Below are 16,785 nucleotides of genomic sequence, written 5' to 3'. Positions count from 1 at the left end.
TCTCTGGTTGCATTCTTGCACTTGCAGCCATTGTCATGTGTCACAGAGATGGACCCAAAAAAACAGAACAGCTTAAATCTGATGGGAGCGCAGGTGCTCCCATTGGTTTTAGGTCAAACGTTTAGGCCAAAGTACCATAATCTTGAACCTTTGGCAGCAACCCTGTGCTTTTCAGTGATATTAGGGTCATTACAGTAAACAGTGCATATCCAAATATTGGTATGTAACACAGAAAACAACACAGCAAACAGCAAAAACAAAACAGTAAAAAAAAAGAAAAGAAAAAAAAAACATTATAAAAATAACCCTAAATGCCCAATAAAATGTCTGTTTTTGCCATCCAACTCAATCATTCTCTTTTCTCTTAACCAACCTTCGTTGTCATTGGGCTGCTTGACACTGCCTGGGATTACCATAATCACCCTAATATCACTGAAACACGCAGAGTTGTGTAAATCACAATGCAAAATAACAAGGCATAGGAGCTAATCAGGCTGAAGATCTCAGGCAATCTAAGAAGAGAGGGAAACGACAGTGGCTGAAAAAACATATTTATCCTTAGGCAGCAGTTTCAGGGTTCCTTCTGTGTCGCCTGGTCTGGCTCCTGGAAGAAAACTAACAGTGGAAAACAATATCGGTTGGTGTTTTACCGAGTGGGGAAGAACAAAATGATTAGAGATGTGAACAGGTTGGGGGCTTCTGTTGATTGAGTGCCTGCACCACATTTGCCTTGTAATGATAGAAAAAGTAATTAGTTAGATTACCCATTACTAAAAAAAGTAATAGTGTTAGTAATGCCGTTTATTTTAACGTCATTATTCCCATCACTGACTGCCTGGTTCTGAGGAAACAAGAACTTACAGGGAAATATAATATTCACAGCAGTTCATATCTTCCAGATTTTGTCAGGTTTCAGCCTTATTCATAAGTGGATTCAGTTCACTTATTTCACCTTGAAGTTCTACACAGAAGTTGTAAGCAATTCGAATCTTATAAAGCACCTCTCAACGTCACATGCTTCAACAAAACTAGTCACCAAACATCTGTACAGCAAATAATAAAAGCAATTTTGGTGTAAAATTACCATAATATTGCTGTTGAGTTGGACAAGATTCACTCACACTACGGCATATCCCACAAAATAACATCAACTGTGATGGACAAGGGCCTTAATTTTGTCAAGGCCTTCAAAAAGTACCAGCCAGTTGAGGAGGATGACTCTAAGAATGATGAGGATGAGGATGAGGTAACTTTTACAAACATGAACGATGCCTTAAAAAACCGTGTTGGTGATAATGACAATGATGATAATGTTGGTGTGGTGATCACTTTGCGACCACATCAGAGATGTGCATCGCACACATTAAACCTTGTTTCTTGAAATGATGTTGACAAGCAGTTACTATCACGACCAGAAGTAAAAGTGGTATATAGAAGTGCTACCACAAAGTGCACAGGGTTATGGAACAAGGCCAGTCATTCAAAAGTGGCCGCAGAGACAGTGGATGGCATTATTGGAAAGAAACTGCTAGTTCCTTGCACTACCAGATGGAATTCGTTTTATGACTCCATGGCTAAAATCTGCGAGATTTCTCTGGTTGAGCTGAACACCATCTTCTCCAAGTTTGGGTTGACAGCCATGACAGAGCAGGAACATGAGTCCTAAAGGGAGTACTGCACTGTCATGAGGCCATTTACAGTGGCCCTCGACATTCTTCAGGGAGAAGACAACACGTTTCATGGGACACTCCTACCCACACCGGAGACACTGATGTTTAAGAACCTGGAATTGAGCAGTAGTCTCCAAATTCTTGATAATATTCCAGAGGTTCACCTCCCCTGTGGTGTCATTATGTTTATTTCAGTCAGCTGTTTCCCCATGTGTTCCCACTTCCCCTGATCACCTCCTGTGTGTATTAAGTCCTCTGTTTTCCTTTGTTCACTGTCAGGTCATCTGTTATGCTCACCATAGTTGCCACAGTTCTTCATAGTCATCATAGTTTTTTCATAGTTATCATAATTTTTTCACAATTTTCATGTTTGAAAACAGCAAAAAATGTGCATGCTCGTTGTGAGCTTGTTCACCCTCGATGGCAGAGCACGCTTGCTCAAGGACGAGCATTGGTTAATGGTCGTCATGTGACTAACACAAGCCAGATCCTTTTATTTAGCAAAATTGTAATTAATAATAAAATGTTATTGTTGAGGGGTACAGGCAGGACTGCATACGCACACACACACATTAAAAAAAAATAAATAAAATAAATGTCTCAAGAAAAGGGCACTTAGGGCACCCTTCTGGAAAGGGGCAGGTGCTCAAACCCCTTCTGCCACCCCCTCTGCACAGGTATGGAGGAGGTACAGAATTTGTCACCAGAAAACAATCTGAAGCTGAAAGTCCTTAAAATGAAAGAACTTCTCATGGATATCAGGAGGCACAGACAGATCCACTCCACTCTCATCATAAATGGAGAAAAGGTGGAATCTGCCTCCACCTTCAGGTTTCGGGTCATCCACTTCTCTGCTGATCTCACCTGGACCCAGAACACCAATGCCCTGGTAAAGAAAACCCAGCAGTGGCTGCACTTCCTCCATGTCCTGAGGAAAAATAACCTGGATGGAAGCTGCTGCCGGCAGCACTGCTCCTCAGTGGAGAGCATGCTCTCCTACTGCCTGGGTGCAGTGTACTTAGGGGCCACTAGTGAGAACAGGTAAGCTACACAGAGGGTAATAAACACTTCCCAAAAATCATTGGCTGACACTATTCAGACCAAGTCTTTTTTTTTCCTATGATTATTTCCAAGTAATAAATAAATAAAGATTATTAGAAGATTAGGATTATTTTAAAAACAAACAAACAAAAAACATTTATTGTCTGAGGGGGCTGTAGAGATTTGCTAAAACAACTCTTATTCTCCAAATTAAATTCTCAGTAACCTGAACTCATTTATTGAATAAACTTATAATAAAATATTACAAATACACTTATTCAGCAATGGCGATGGTTGACATTTTCCCATGATGTTCCCCATAACACCTGGGATTGATTATTTAAAGATGACTTATTTTTCACAATGACCATCGACTGTGGGACAGACTTGACTGGGGAAAAGAAAAGGGAGAAAGAAAGAGGGAAAGAAAAAGAGCGGGGAAGAGGGACGGTGATAAGGGGCAAAAACTAACAAAACAAACAGACAAAAAATACATATATCAATCACCTGGATCACCTGTTGAGAAAGAAAAAAGAGAAAACAAGCAAAGAAAAAGAGAGCAATATAATAAATCAGAATCAGAATCAGAATCAGAATACTTTATTGATCCCTGGGGGAAATTATTTTTTGTTACAGTGCTCCATTTTAAACCAAACAACATCGCGATGATCTATGTGAATATAACAGTAAATACTAAATATTAAATATTATTGTGCAGCACGTAAGATCCACAGCGCACAGTGTGCTTTGAGGTAGGAGCCAAAAAGGGTGTCGTTTTTTTGTGTGAGCACCCGTGTGTATACCTGTGAGCGTGACCACGCTTGTATTTAAAAGGTTCCTTCATATAATGATCTGCTAGAGGGTGTGGGGAGCCAAAGCCCCATCCTCCTGGGCATGAAGCAGGTATGGAGGAGATCAAGGCTCCAGACATCCAGAGGCCGTAAGAGCAAAGGAGACCAAGGAAGACCAACGGAGGGGAAACCGTGCCACTAACCCGGAAAGAGCTGAGGAGAGCCCCAGATGAGGGGTCACTCAGCAGCCATGGAGCAGAAGCCAGGGGGGGTTGCAGCCAGCTGTGCCAGAGTGACCGAGCCCCAGGCCGAGAGGCCGAGGGCACCCCACCCCCGAAGGAGCCCGAGCGAGCCCCAGGCTCCAGGCCCCGATAAGCGGCCGCCAAGGAGTGAGCCGGTGGGTACCTGGACGCCCATCCCCGGACACAAAGAACCACCAATGCACCGATGTCTGCCACTGGCAGGGGGAGTGGTGGGGGGAGAAAGGCCTCCATACCATGGAGGGCCTGAGATGTCCCTAGTGAGGTGGCGTCTGATACCCAACCTGACATATAGACACAAACAAACAGGCACACGCAGATACAGACATCCATTCCCACCCTCATGCTCTCATATGCAGTTACTCAGCACTCACCCAACGTGGAGACAGACATAAAGAGACACTGTACACACAATCACACTCCCCAAGCGTACTCTAAGCCCCAGGTCTAGGTACCCTTGCCCCTGGAGGGGGAAACTGCACCTAGACCCAGGTAGTGTTACCCTTTTCCCTGGGGTGGAGAGAAGCAGACTGCCCCGACTCGGCAGCAGCAGGGAGGCCCCACATTCCAGACCCCAATCGGACGGCCAACTCCTCCTCCTAGCCAGGCCCATCCGGACCGGGGCCCAGTTCAGCAGCGCCGCCCGGCCCCACAGAGCCCGGGGCAGCCCACCCAACCCCACCACAGAGAAAACTGCACCCACCCCGTCATCCACTTATCTTCCAGACATAGACGCCCAGGCTAGGATCTTCCTCCACCTCTCCTATATCTCTCCCCACCTGCAGAGTCAGTTCCTGGAGAGAGGAGACCTCCTGCAAGATGTAACAGCTTCCCCCACCAGTTGAAGAGCCCCCCAGGTGGCTTGATGCACCGGCGGCACCCTGCACCAGGGCTGAGCCCCCATACACCCACCTGCCCACAACCCCGGTGACACACCAACCAGGACCCAAGCCCCCAAGGCCCAGCCAGGGCCCCAGCCCGGAGACGGAGCACCCCCAGAACCCCCCGCCTGCCCTGGACCCACCCAGGGAGAGCCAGGCTCCCAGGTCAGTAACCCACGTCCGTCAGCACAGACCCTCCCCTAGCCCCGCTGCACGCAGCCATGAGGAAACCGTCACCTAAGAGCCAACAGAGCCCTTAACCTGTGACAATGACAATAAAGAATATTCATTCAACAGGCCATGACCACAACCCCGGGTTGAGCCCTCCAAGCAAAACGCTTCTGGGGAATCCCCCGACGCCCCAAGCCTGTCCCTACCCCCACACCAATCACAACAGCGAAGGTGGGACCAAACTATGACCCCCCCACCCCCACTAGGTGATGGAGCTGATCAAAGGAGCCCAGAGCAATTGATCTGATGTGGTGGCAGAGGCTGTATCAAGACTAATGTAATCTATTAGATAATTTCTATATTGGTTAGAATTAAGATTATTTTTATTTTCCACTTCATGAGGACTGTTTTCTTGGCTATGCATAGGGCAGTGAAAACCATATGGGCTATATTCTTTTCTGTAGTGACATAAGCTGTTGTTTTGTATACAAATACACATAGAAATATACATATATTTCTATGTGTATGTGGGTTTGTTTTCATCCAGTGTTTGGGGTGTTGTATCTTAAATGTACAAACATTACATCATAACAGACATCCAACATGACAAAAATCCTGTCCCCCTGCTGGCTGGGCTCTCCTGAACCCCAACATGACACACGAAGCTGCTGGTTGGGCCCTAAACTCCCAGCTGACACAACAAGATGCTTGGTGGACTCTCCTGAGCACCGAGCTGAGACCGAGAAATTAAGCTGCCAGTTCAGTTTCTGCACAGGGCCTGGGCTGAGCCTTAGTCTCTGAGGACACCAAGTTAGCAGCAAAGCTTGTCTCTCTAGACATTGCCAAGGTTGCACAAACACCAGAGCCAGTCTCTAAACACACAAGTCCTAGTTCCATGAAAGCTGACTTTGACCCTTCAGAAGTATAATATTCAGTCCTGGAATGTGCTCTCCGACAAACTGTTTCATTCACAGCAGACTGTAATGAACTAAAAGTCTTTGGAAATGCTCATTTGGAAGGTAAAATTATCTTTAACTTGGCAGGATATTTAACACAAATTAATTGTTTGCTGCTTTGCTTAATTGTTTTTCTACTTCTTAACCGATCTCTCTGGTTCAGAAGGAAACATGACAGGCCCCAACATGTTACATACAGGCATGACATTTGATTCAGAATTGGACAAATTAACACTGGCAAACTTGGAAACATAAGGTAAGGTATCACGAACAGATTCCAAGATGCAAAGTTGTTCTTAAGCTCACACTCTGAGACAGCAGTCTCATTTATTAGAAAGGCAGCCTTTTCCCTCTCAGCCCTGATATTCCCAAAATCTGACTTTAGTCTTTCATTTACAGCCTACGACTCTGTCAACACGGAGGAAAGCAACACAATCTCTCTATTTGCCGACCTGAAAACAAAACCTAGTGAATCAAGTTCCGCTGGATCGGCGGTGCATGGGACAGACAGAATCTGAAATCAGTATTGTCTTAAACCCTCAGGGAGACCTACGGCCATTTTTTCGTCCTCAGCGTTTTTTAATATTAGGCCATTTTCACTGTGTTGAATAGAATATAGCCAAACCTTCCAACACTTTTTTTTTTCCTTTTTTCTTTAGAATTGCAGTCTCCGTTTATTCGATTAGCTTAAAGTGGCTAAGCTACAAACCGCCATCCACTTGAGGTCCTAGAGCCATAAATCGCCCCATTGACTTCCATTATAAACGCTATTTTTCACTGCAGAATTATTACCGTTAACATCTGGGTGACGGCTTAGGTTTCGTTTTTGTTTTGTAGAAGAGGCCTTAGAATTGTAATTTTTTTATTTGTCCACCGGGTGGCGCCCTTGCTCCACATTTGACCCGGGGCTGGAAAACAGCGGGCTGCTTAGACAGACCTGCGGGGAATGAAGCCTCATTTCCGGCGTGCAGCAGCGGCTTCGCCCGCTGATCGGGCGGGACCATTTTCGGCCCCTAGGACCATATGAGGGTGCTTTTTTTTTTTAGTCAACAGGAAATGACGTATTTGTTGTCACGTGGTATCGGATGTGTGTGCTGCAAAAATGAGTCCCCGGTGATCGTGCCCCGGTAATCGTCGCGACTTACCCCGGCAAGAATGCACTTAATTCGGCCTAGAGGAGGAGCATTTGCCGCCTGGAGACCATTTTCTGGTCCTGAAAAAAAAAAAAAAGGCGATCGAAATGACTGTTGATGCCAATCTTTAGTCCATCTAAAGGCCTAATTATAATAACAATTGAATATTACCTCAAATGTTTTTTTTGGAAAATATTCAAGTTTTATGTTTTTTGGGGCAAAAAAAGCAGTGCGCTCATGTGACGAAACCGGGATATAAAGGGTTAAAATCCGCGAAATGTAATTAAAACTTGACATGAATATTTCAAGGAGAAGTAGGTCTAAAAGATTGGCTAATTTAAAGTGGAATAAAATATTAATGTATAAATTTTTTATAGCACTTTTTTGGGCGTGGTCGATTGGGACCGATAGTGTGTGCATTTTATGAAATGCGCTCCTGCAAAAAAAATAAAAGGCGATCGAAATGACTGTTGGTGCCAATCTTTGGTCCATCCAAAGGCCTAATTAAAAGTACAATAAAATATAACTTTCAAATGTATTTTATGGAAAATATTTCATTTTTTCATTTTTTTTCGCCAAAAACGGCCGTGCGCTCATGTGACAAAACCGGGATATAAAGGGTTAAAATCCGCGAAATGTAATTAAAACTTGACATGAATATTTCAAGGAGAAGTAGGTCTAAAAGACTGGCTAATTTAAAGTGGAATAAAATATTAATGTATAAATTTTTTATAGCACTTTTTTGGGCGTGGTCGATTGGGACCGATAGTGTGTGCATTTTATGAAATGCGCTCCTGCAAAAAAAATAAAAGGCGATCGAAATGACTGTTGGTGCCAATCTTTGGTCCATCCAAAGGCCTAATTAAAAGTACAATAAAATATAACTTTCAAATGTATTTTATGGAAAATATTTCATTTTTTCATTTTTTTTCGCCAAAAACGGCCGTGCGCTCATGTGACAAAACCGGGATATAAAGGGTTAAAATCCGCGAAATATAATTAAAACTTTATATGAATATTTCAAGGAGAAGTAGGTCTAAAATATTGGCTAATTTAAAGTGGAAAAAAATATTAATGTATAATCTTTTTATAGCACTTTTTATGGCAAGGTCGATTTTTGGCTCTAGGACCTCATAAGGGGTACTTTTTTTAGGACCCCCCAAGGAATCCCAGCTCTCTCAGTTCTAGAGAGAGCTGATGGCGAGAAGCTGCCATTACTCTACCCCACTACTTGATCCAATGGCTTGATGTCCACTCTATTCAGAGAGGCTATGGTTTCCTATGGCGATGGGGTGAGCCGACAGCGGAGGCACCGCTTCTTTCTTGCCAAGGGTGTAGAGGAAGCCACTGGGTCAGCTGACTCCTCATCCTCACCCCACATTCTGGCCATAAACGCAGCTGGGGAGGACTAGTCTGATGGCGGGAAAGCAGCAAGGTGACACCTGGAGAGCTGTAAGGCAGTAACAAGGCAAGGAACCTCAGGGTCTACTCCTCCACCTCGTCGTTGCCCATCAACTCTGCCACAACAGTCCCATGCAGCATGTTGGATGTTCACACCAGAAGTCCCCTCTTCCCAGGGAAGACTGTCGTTGCTGTCATCGTACAAAAAGTAAAACAAGAACTGATAGTGTGCCACTATTTCAAAGACTGTTTGCTTTGTTTCTGTGGACTTTTTCCAAACTAAAGAAGCAGATTTTTGTAATGGTAAATGGACTGTTTCTTACATAGCGCGTTCCTATTCTGAGTACTCAAAGCACTTTACACAACTTGCCTCATTCACACATTCATACAAGCACTTTTTTCTGTGCAAGTGTTTTCTATATAACATTCACACACATTCATACTCTGATGCATCAGAGAGTATCTTGAGGTTAGTATCTTGCCAGTGATATTTGGCATGGGGACTGGCGCAGCCAGGGATCAAACAAACAACCTTCTGATTTGCAGATAATCTGCTCTGTCTCCTGAGCTACAGCAACATCTTTTCATGTGTTTGTGAAAAGACACACTAGCTGAATGCTTGGACATGAATTGAGCTGCGGTTTGGGGAAGGCCTCGAAGGGGACTGGCGACGGCTCCCGGGCCTGGCAGATCCCCATGTACTAAATAGAAGTGAAGAAGTTAAAGAATTGAGAACAAGGAGGGAGGGTGGGGCACGTAAACGAGAATGAACAGTTGCAGAACTGGGGGGAACCTATATAGATGGCAACTGAAAGGAGCGTGTTTGGAGGCGTGGTCCCGCTCCTGAAATTCAGATACATAATCTCCAATTAAAAAAACATTGTTTGGCATGTCAGAGAGCCCCTCTAATAAAACAATGTTTGGTGTCTCTGAGAAAGTAAAAAGAGGTTTATTTTTTCTTTGCCCACCAGTGTGTGTGTAGACTACAAACCAGTCTTTGACATTTCTATTGCTATGCTAACTATTAGGAAAGAGACAATGTCTTCTGCTGCTAATCTAATCATCCTGTTTTTGTTTCCAAGCCAGCACTTCCTATAATTGTTAACCCGTTGAACCCCAATGCCCCCTGTACCAGGGCAGATGGGGAACATCTGGTTTTACAGGCTGTGCCACGAGTTCCGTTATTTAAATATAGGTGTTTATGGTATTTACAGAAATGCCAGAATATCAGCTAAAAGCTTAGGAAACAATTTCCTGATTACTAAACACAGCTAAAACAACAAATAATTAAAGAGCAGGTAAACAGATTCTGCAAAAAGATCTAAACACAAAGTGCCGATTTCTACGTTCAAAAGATGGCATATAAAAATGGACAAACAATGTCTCTGCTGAATGCACAGATCTCACAGATATCAGTTTTTTGTCCGCTCCAGCAGATATTCATTAGACAAGAAACAAGAGACCAAAATTACCTTTTACGTTTGAAGAACGTTAGCATGAATTCTGTCTTATCTTTACTGTCTTGCTCCAAAGAAAATCTATCTCCTATTGTGCTTGAAGAGCAGTTTCCCATTGAAAACATTATTTTTCTGCTCAGTGGTTTACACTTAAAGCCCCAGTCCGCCGTTGTTTAAAGCATGGCTGTCTTCTTTTGTATTTTTTTTGTTTTGCTAGAATTACCAACAGGAAAGCCTAATTTCTGCTATTCAATACCTAAGCAATTTCATCTTTCAGAGATGGTGCTGAATTGTGCCAAACTGAAAAACATCAAGCTATGCTGTTTTTCACTTCAACAGCATCAGTCATGCATTGGTAATGTCCATATGTTGATTGATGATTTTCTTTAGTATTTGTTCTACTGCAACATATTTTCAAAGGGGTTATCTTGGGCCAAGATCTCTGGCTCAGGCAACCCGAGACCCTTTGGCTGAGGTGGAGCTGGCTCAGAAAACACAGGACCGTCTGGCACTGGCTCTGGCTCAGGACTAGACTGAGCTGGGCTAGACTTGGTCAAAGGTGCAGAGCGGAGACCTCTGGCCCCAGCACAGACTCTGGTGGTGGGAAAGCTGGTCCAAGCTCTGGCCCAGATTATGGTGGTGTGGACTGCAACAGTTCAGGCAGGTGGGCCTCGGAGCCATTTCTTCTGACAACCCAGGCTCACCTGAGGTACAGGAATAGGTGAAAGGACTGCCTGAACCTTAGCCTCCCTCACCCGAGGAACAGAAACAGTTGCAAGGACAAGCTCAGGTATGGCCCTAGGAGAAGCATCACAGCCCACATACAACACTCACAAAAAAAAGGTCTTGGAAAGTAAGCAATGTTATACTTGACCAGCTCAGATACCCCACCGATTGTTTTTGCTTTAGCTGGCAAAAACAAAACAAACAAACAAACAAACAAAACCCCGCAAGCTCAAACTCAGAAATGTGCATTTCTGGACGCACGAAGGAGACTATTTTTTTTTATCACTGGTCATAAACAGAATACTCAGTTGTTTGCCCACAAACGAAACAGCTTTATTTCCGGTTGTTTTAGAAACATTACACTTGGTTTAGGCAAAAAACAAAACTCAAACATGTCTTGGGTCAATGACCTCTGTCCCCCAAGTCATCTTCAGAGATTCCTGCATCTTATCCCTGTGTATCCTGTACCATCTCTTTACTCTGTCAAGGTGCGTTTGTGTTTCCGAGTTCTGTTTCTTCCCGTTTAGCTTTTTTGTGTGCGTGTTGTGTTCAGGTAGCTTCCTCTGCCTTCCTAGTTACGTTTTGTTCAGCTGTGTTGTCCTAATCTCCTGTGTCATCTTTGTTGCGTCCTCCCCACATGCTCTGTGTTCGGTCTTTCTATTATGGCCGGTTGGCTAAAACCAGTTCATTGGACCCAAACACAGAAACAACGGAGGCAAAAGGTTCAAAAGTGATAACCAAACTTTTATTTAGAAATCACTCTGACAGTCAGGTGATGGCTATGAACTACACAATCTCGAATGTGAGCAATATGTCTGAACATGAGCTCTGAACTAAGAAATGGAACATGAACTAGAAACTATGAAGTGAACACATAAGCTATGGAGACAACTCAGGGAGAGAATGGTGGCTCAGGCAGCGGAGGTCAGTGGCACTGGAACACAGAAAGAGAAATATAAGTGATGGCAGCGATTTTTCATGTAAGAGGAGTAAGTAAACAGGAAGTGTTTTACAGGTTTTGCAGGTGGAGGCTGGCGTTAGTGGAAGGCAGTCAAAGTGGTCCGGGTGAGTGTCCAGAAGCCGAGGGCCCCTTTGAGCAGCAGCAGGGAGGCAGGCAGGTGAATGAAAACCCAACAGAGCTTGGCTGTGACTGTGATTACCAAGTAGACCAGCATCCACATCCACAGCATGTGAAACCTGCTGTGAGGACAATGAAAGTGTGGCCAGAGGGGACAGACGCAGTGCTCCAGAACAGATTTAAAAACACAGACTGGAATATGTTCACCCACACAGACCTGGACCAGTACGCCTCATCTGTACTGGATTACATCTCCGAAACCACAGACAGTGTCACCACCCAGAAACGGATCACCATGTACCCCAACCAGAAGCCTTGGATGAACCGGGATGTTCGTCTCCTCCTGAAGGCCCGCAACACTGCCTTTAGGTCAGGAGATGCACACGCCTACAGCACAGCCAGGGCTAATCTAAAGAAGGGCATCAAAAAAGCCAAACACCATTACAAAAAGAAGGTAGAAGAACACTTCTCCAACTCCAACCCCTGACGCATGTGGCAAGGACTCCAGACCATTACAGACTACAGGACCACCAAACCCTCCCCTGCATCCTCTGATGTCTCCTTCCTCAATGAGCTCAACAACTTTTATGCTCGTTTTGAGCGAGGGAACCCCACAACCACAACCGAAGCAGACGTGACGCCAGACCACCAACCTCTGACTCTCTCCCCCACCGATGTAGGAGCGGTGCTGAGCAGGATCAATGTCCACAAGGCTGCAGGTCCTGATGGCATCCCCGGGCGTGTTCTCAGAGCATGTTCTGGGGAGCTTGCAGGAGTGCTCACAGACATATTCAATCTGTCCTTGGCCCACGCTGTGGTACCGGCCTGCTTCAAATCCACCTCCATCGTCCCGATACCCAAAAACTCCAACCCATCTTGCCTCAATGACTACCGCCCAGTAGCACTCACCCCCATCATCACTAAGTGCTTAGAGCAGCTGGTCCTAGCACACTTCAAATCCTGTCTCCCCCCCCCCACCCTGGACCCCCACCAATTTGCATACCGCCAGAACAGGAGCACAGAGGATGCAGTCTCCATCGCACTGCACTCTGTCCTCTCACACCTGGACAACAACAACACATACGCCAGAATGCTGTTTATAGACTTCAGTTCAGCATTCAATACAATCCACCCCTCACAACTCATCAGGAAACTGACAGACCTGGGCATCAGTTCCCTCATCTGCAAATGGTTACTGGACTTCCTGACCAACCGCCCCCAACACGTCCGGCTGGATAACCGCTGCTCATCTACCATCACAATGATGAGCCCTTTTCTCTACTCCCTCTTCACCCACGACTGCAGACCTGCTGATGGTTCCAACACCATCATTAAGTTTGCAGATGACACCACGGTGATTGGCCTCATCAGTGACAACGATGAGGCCGCCTACAGGGAGGAGGTGGATCGTCTGGCTGAGTGGTGCGACACAAACAACCTGCTGCTTAACACCGAGAAGACCAAGGAGCTCATCGTGGACTACAGGAGGAATGCTGACCCACATCCACCCATCCACATTAAGGGGACGGCTGTGGAGCGTGTGAGCAGCTTCAAGTTCCTGGGAGTCCACATCTCCGAGGATCTCACCTGGACGACCAACTGCTCCAAGCTGGTCAAGAACGCTCACCAGCGCCTCTTCTTCTTGAGGACTCTGAGGAAGAACCACCTGTCCTCAGACATCCTGGTGAACTTCTATCGTTGCACCATCGAGAGCATCCTGACCAACTGTATAACAGTCTGGTACGGGAACTGCTCTGCCTCGGACCGGAAGGCGTTGCAGAGGGTCGTGAAAACTGCCCAGCGCATCGCCGGAGCACCACTTCCTGCCATAAAAGACATCTACAGGAAGCGGTGTCTGAAAAAGGCTGGGAAAATCATCAAAGACCCCAGTCACCCATCACATGGACTCTTCACCCTCCTGCCCTCTGGGAGGCGCTACAGGAGCCTCCGGACTAAGACCACCAGGTACCGGAACAGCTTCTTCCCCACAGCCGTCAGACTCCTGAACTCTGCCTCCTGACATCTGACCCACGTTAACACATGGACTGAACATACACACACCCACAATGGACAACTGTACCCTCAAACACACAATAATAACATGGACTGAACCACCACTCACAACCACTAGCACTTTATATAGCCTCTGTAGGAATTACAGTATATCTCACTTATCTTAACTGCACTACTGTATAGCTCTGTGTAAATAATCATTCTGTACATTTGATAATTTTTAATCCTACAACTGTTTACAACTTGCATAGTTCCCATTTCTGTATAACTGTATATCTCAGATTCTGTAAAGTTATTTATTTCATATTCTGTATAGTTTTTCATATTTATATCCTTTTCATAGCCTGTACATAGCTTGTACATACTTATAGTTATAGAATATTCACAACATACTTCTTACCATGTACATTATAACATACCATAATAGACCTATTTCTGTAATATATTCACATATCTATATTATTGCTAATATATATTGTAATATATCTATATCACTAAAGCACTTCTGGATGGATGCAAACTGCATTTCGTTGCCCTGTACCTGTGCATGTGCAATGACAATAAAGTTGAATTCTATTCTATTCTATCCTGAAGTGGCCGAGAGTGAAATGGTGGACCGGAGGATTCCTGAAAACCACAGGGAGAAGAACATCAGGTAAGCATACGCCAAAAACTAAGATGCATAGAAACAAATTGGTGGCTTCACACTAACACAGGTTAGCAGAAGATAGATCGTGATTTGAATGAAGTAGCTCCACCCAGGGGTGGAAACTCCAGCTCTATGGAAAAATATCCACTCACCCACTCACCCAAATCATGACAGTTTCCCCTTTCTTTTCCCATATTTACATCTCTGGCTCCAGCTCCATAGCAGCAGTCCCCAACCCCCGGACCGGTCTGTGAGTCGTTTGGTACCGGGACGCGAGAGTTGAGGTTCGGGTGTGAAATTGATGGTTTTCAGGGTTTTTATTGTTTTTATTGTAACTTGGTTTCCCTGGGTCTTTTCCTGTGTGTTATGAATAAATCTTCTTTCTTTTTTTGGTAACAGTACTGGTTTGACCTCAGTTGTAAACATATGCAGCAGTAATATAAATCCATTTAACACTGATAGGGAACTTTTCTTGCAGAATTACAATTTTTACTTTTTTAATGCTTTATGTACAACTTTCCAGTTATATAGTTTTACATGTAGTGAGGTGTTTTCATTATATTTTATTGCTTCCTTTCCTAAAGGAGTTATATGAATAATTCCTCCACCAACTGCCATTTCTAAAAGGTCATTTCTGTCAGGTCCGTGGCCTGGGTCTTGGGGACTGCTATAGAGCACATGTTTGCAGTAGGTGTCCTGTGAGGACCAGACCAGATAAAAAAAAGTTAATGAGCTCAGAAATCCTCCACATTGGAGGGTTTTCGAGAATGAACTGTCTTTTTAAAGTTATGCCACAGCATCTCAATCAAATTCAGGTCAGAACTTTGACTAGGCCACTCCAAAACAGCCCCAGACCATCACACTACCAACACCATATTTTACTGTTGGTAATGTGTTCCTTTTCTAAAATGCTGTGTTACTTTTACACCAGATGCAATGGGACACACATCTTCCAAAATGTTCAGCTTTTGTCTCGTCACACAGAGTATTTTCCTCAGTCTTCATCAAGATGTTTTCTGGCAAAACTGAAACGAATACACCACAAATAAACCCATCTAAAAACGAAATTGATCAATTTCTCTACAACATAACTTGGGTGTCTAACAAAATTATTAGACACCCAAGCAATGGCACTGGATTCACCACTGACGCCAGGTGAACTCCAGGAAGTCCTGATAAGTATGCCCAATAATAAGGCTCCGGGTCCAGACGGCTTTCCAGCAGAATTTTACAAAAAATTCTGGACGATTCTAACACCAATTTTTCACAGAACGTTGCAGAAAATCAAAGAAAATGGCAGACTACCACCAAATATGAACTCAAACATTAGTCTCTTACTAAAACCAGGCAAAGACCTTGTATTTCCTTCAAGCTGTCGTCCAATATCCCTTATTAATGTAGACCTTAAAATAATCTGCAAAGCTCTCTCAAAGAGATTAGAGAAAATAACCCCCCTTTTAATTCATCCTGACCAAACTGGTTTCATAAAAGGTAGGCACTCATCAACAAATACACGTGGACTACTTAATTTAATAGACTACTCATACAGTAAAAACATTGAAACCATAATATTGTCTCTTGATGCAGAAAAGGCATTTGACAGAGTTAACTGGAAATTTCTATTTGCAACTTTACACAAATTTGGTTTTGGAAACTCTTTCGTAAGCTGGTTAAAAATATTATATAATTCCCCAACAGCTTGTGTCAAAACAAATGACCAAACATCCTCCAGGAGCACCAGGCAGGCAGGCAAAAGGAGAGGATCAAAAACAAAGACTGGACATTTTGGGACTAACTTGGATATATAGAGAAAACAACTTCTATGAAAATGTCATGTGGTGTAAGTAATTCTCATGTTTTGTTCTGTGCATATGTATATGCTATAATTTTAATATATATATATACACATATACATATATATATATATACAAAAAAACACCCAGCACGCCCCTGCGGGCGGTTTATCCTTCAAGCTCGGGTCCTCTACCAGAGGCCTGGGAGCTTGAGGGTCCTGCGCAGTATCTTAGCTGTTCCCAGGACTGCGCTCTTCTGGACAGAGATCTCCGATGTTATTCCCGGGATCTGCTGGAGCCACTCGCCTAGCTTGGGAGTCACCGCACCTAGTGCTCCGATTACCACGGGGACCACCGTTACCTTCACCCTCCACATCCTCTCGAGCTCTTCTCTGAGCCCTTGGTATTTCTCCAGCTTCTCGTGTTCCTTCTTCCTGATATTGCTGTCATTCGGAACCGCTACATCGATCACTACGGCCGTCTTCTTCTGTTTGTCTACCACCACTATGTCCGGTTGGTTAGCCACCACCATTTTGTCCGTCTGTATCTGGAAGTCCCACAGGATCTTAGCTCGGTCATTCTCCACCACCCTTGGGGGCATCTCCCATTTTGACCTCGGGACTTCTAGGTTATACTCGGCACAGATGTTCCTGTACACTATGCCGGCCACTTGGTTATGGCGTTCCATGTATGCCTTGCCTGCTAGCATCTTGCACCCTGCTGTTATGTGCTGGATTGTCTCTGGGGCATCTTTACACAGCCTGC

This window comes from Astatotilapia calliptera, chromosome 14, assembly GCF_964374335.1.
Source record: "Astatotilapia calliptera chromosome 14, fAstCal68.1, whole genome shotgun sequence".
Classification (NCBI taxonomy): Eukaryota; Metazoa; Chordata; class Actinopteri; order Cichliformes; family Cichlidae; genus Astatotilapia; species Astatotilapia calliptera.
The sequence above is the reverse complement of the archived record's forward strand: the minus strand, read 5'-3'. Positions refer to the sequence as shown.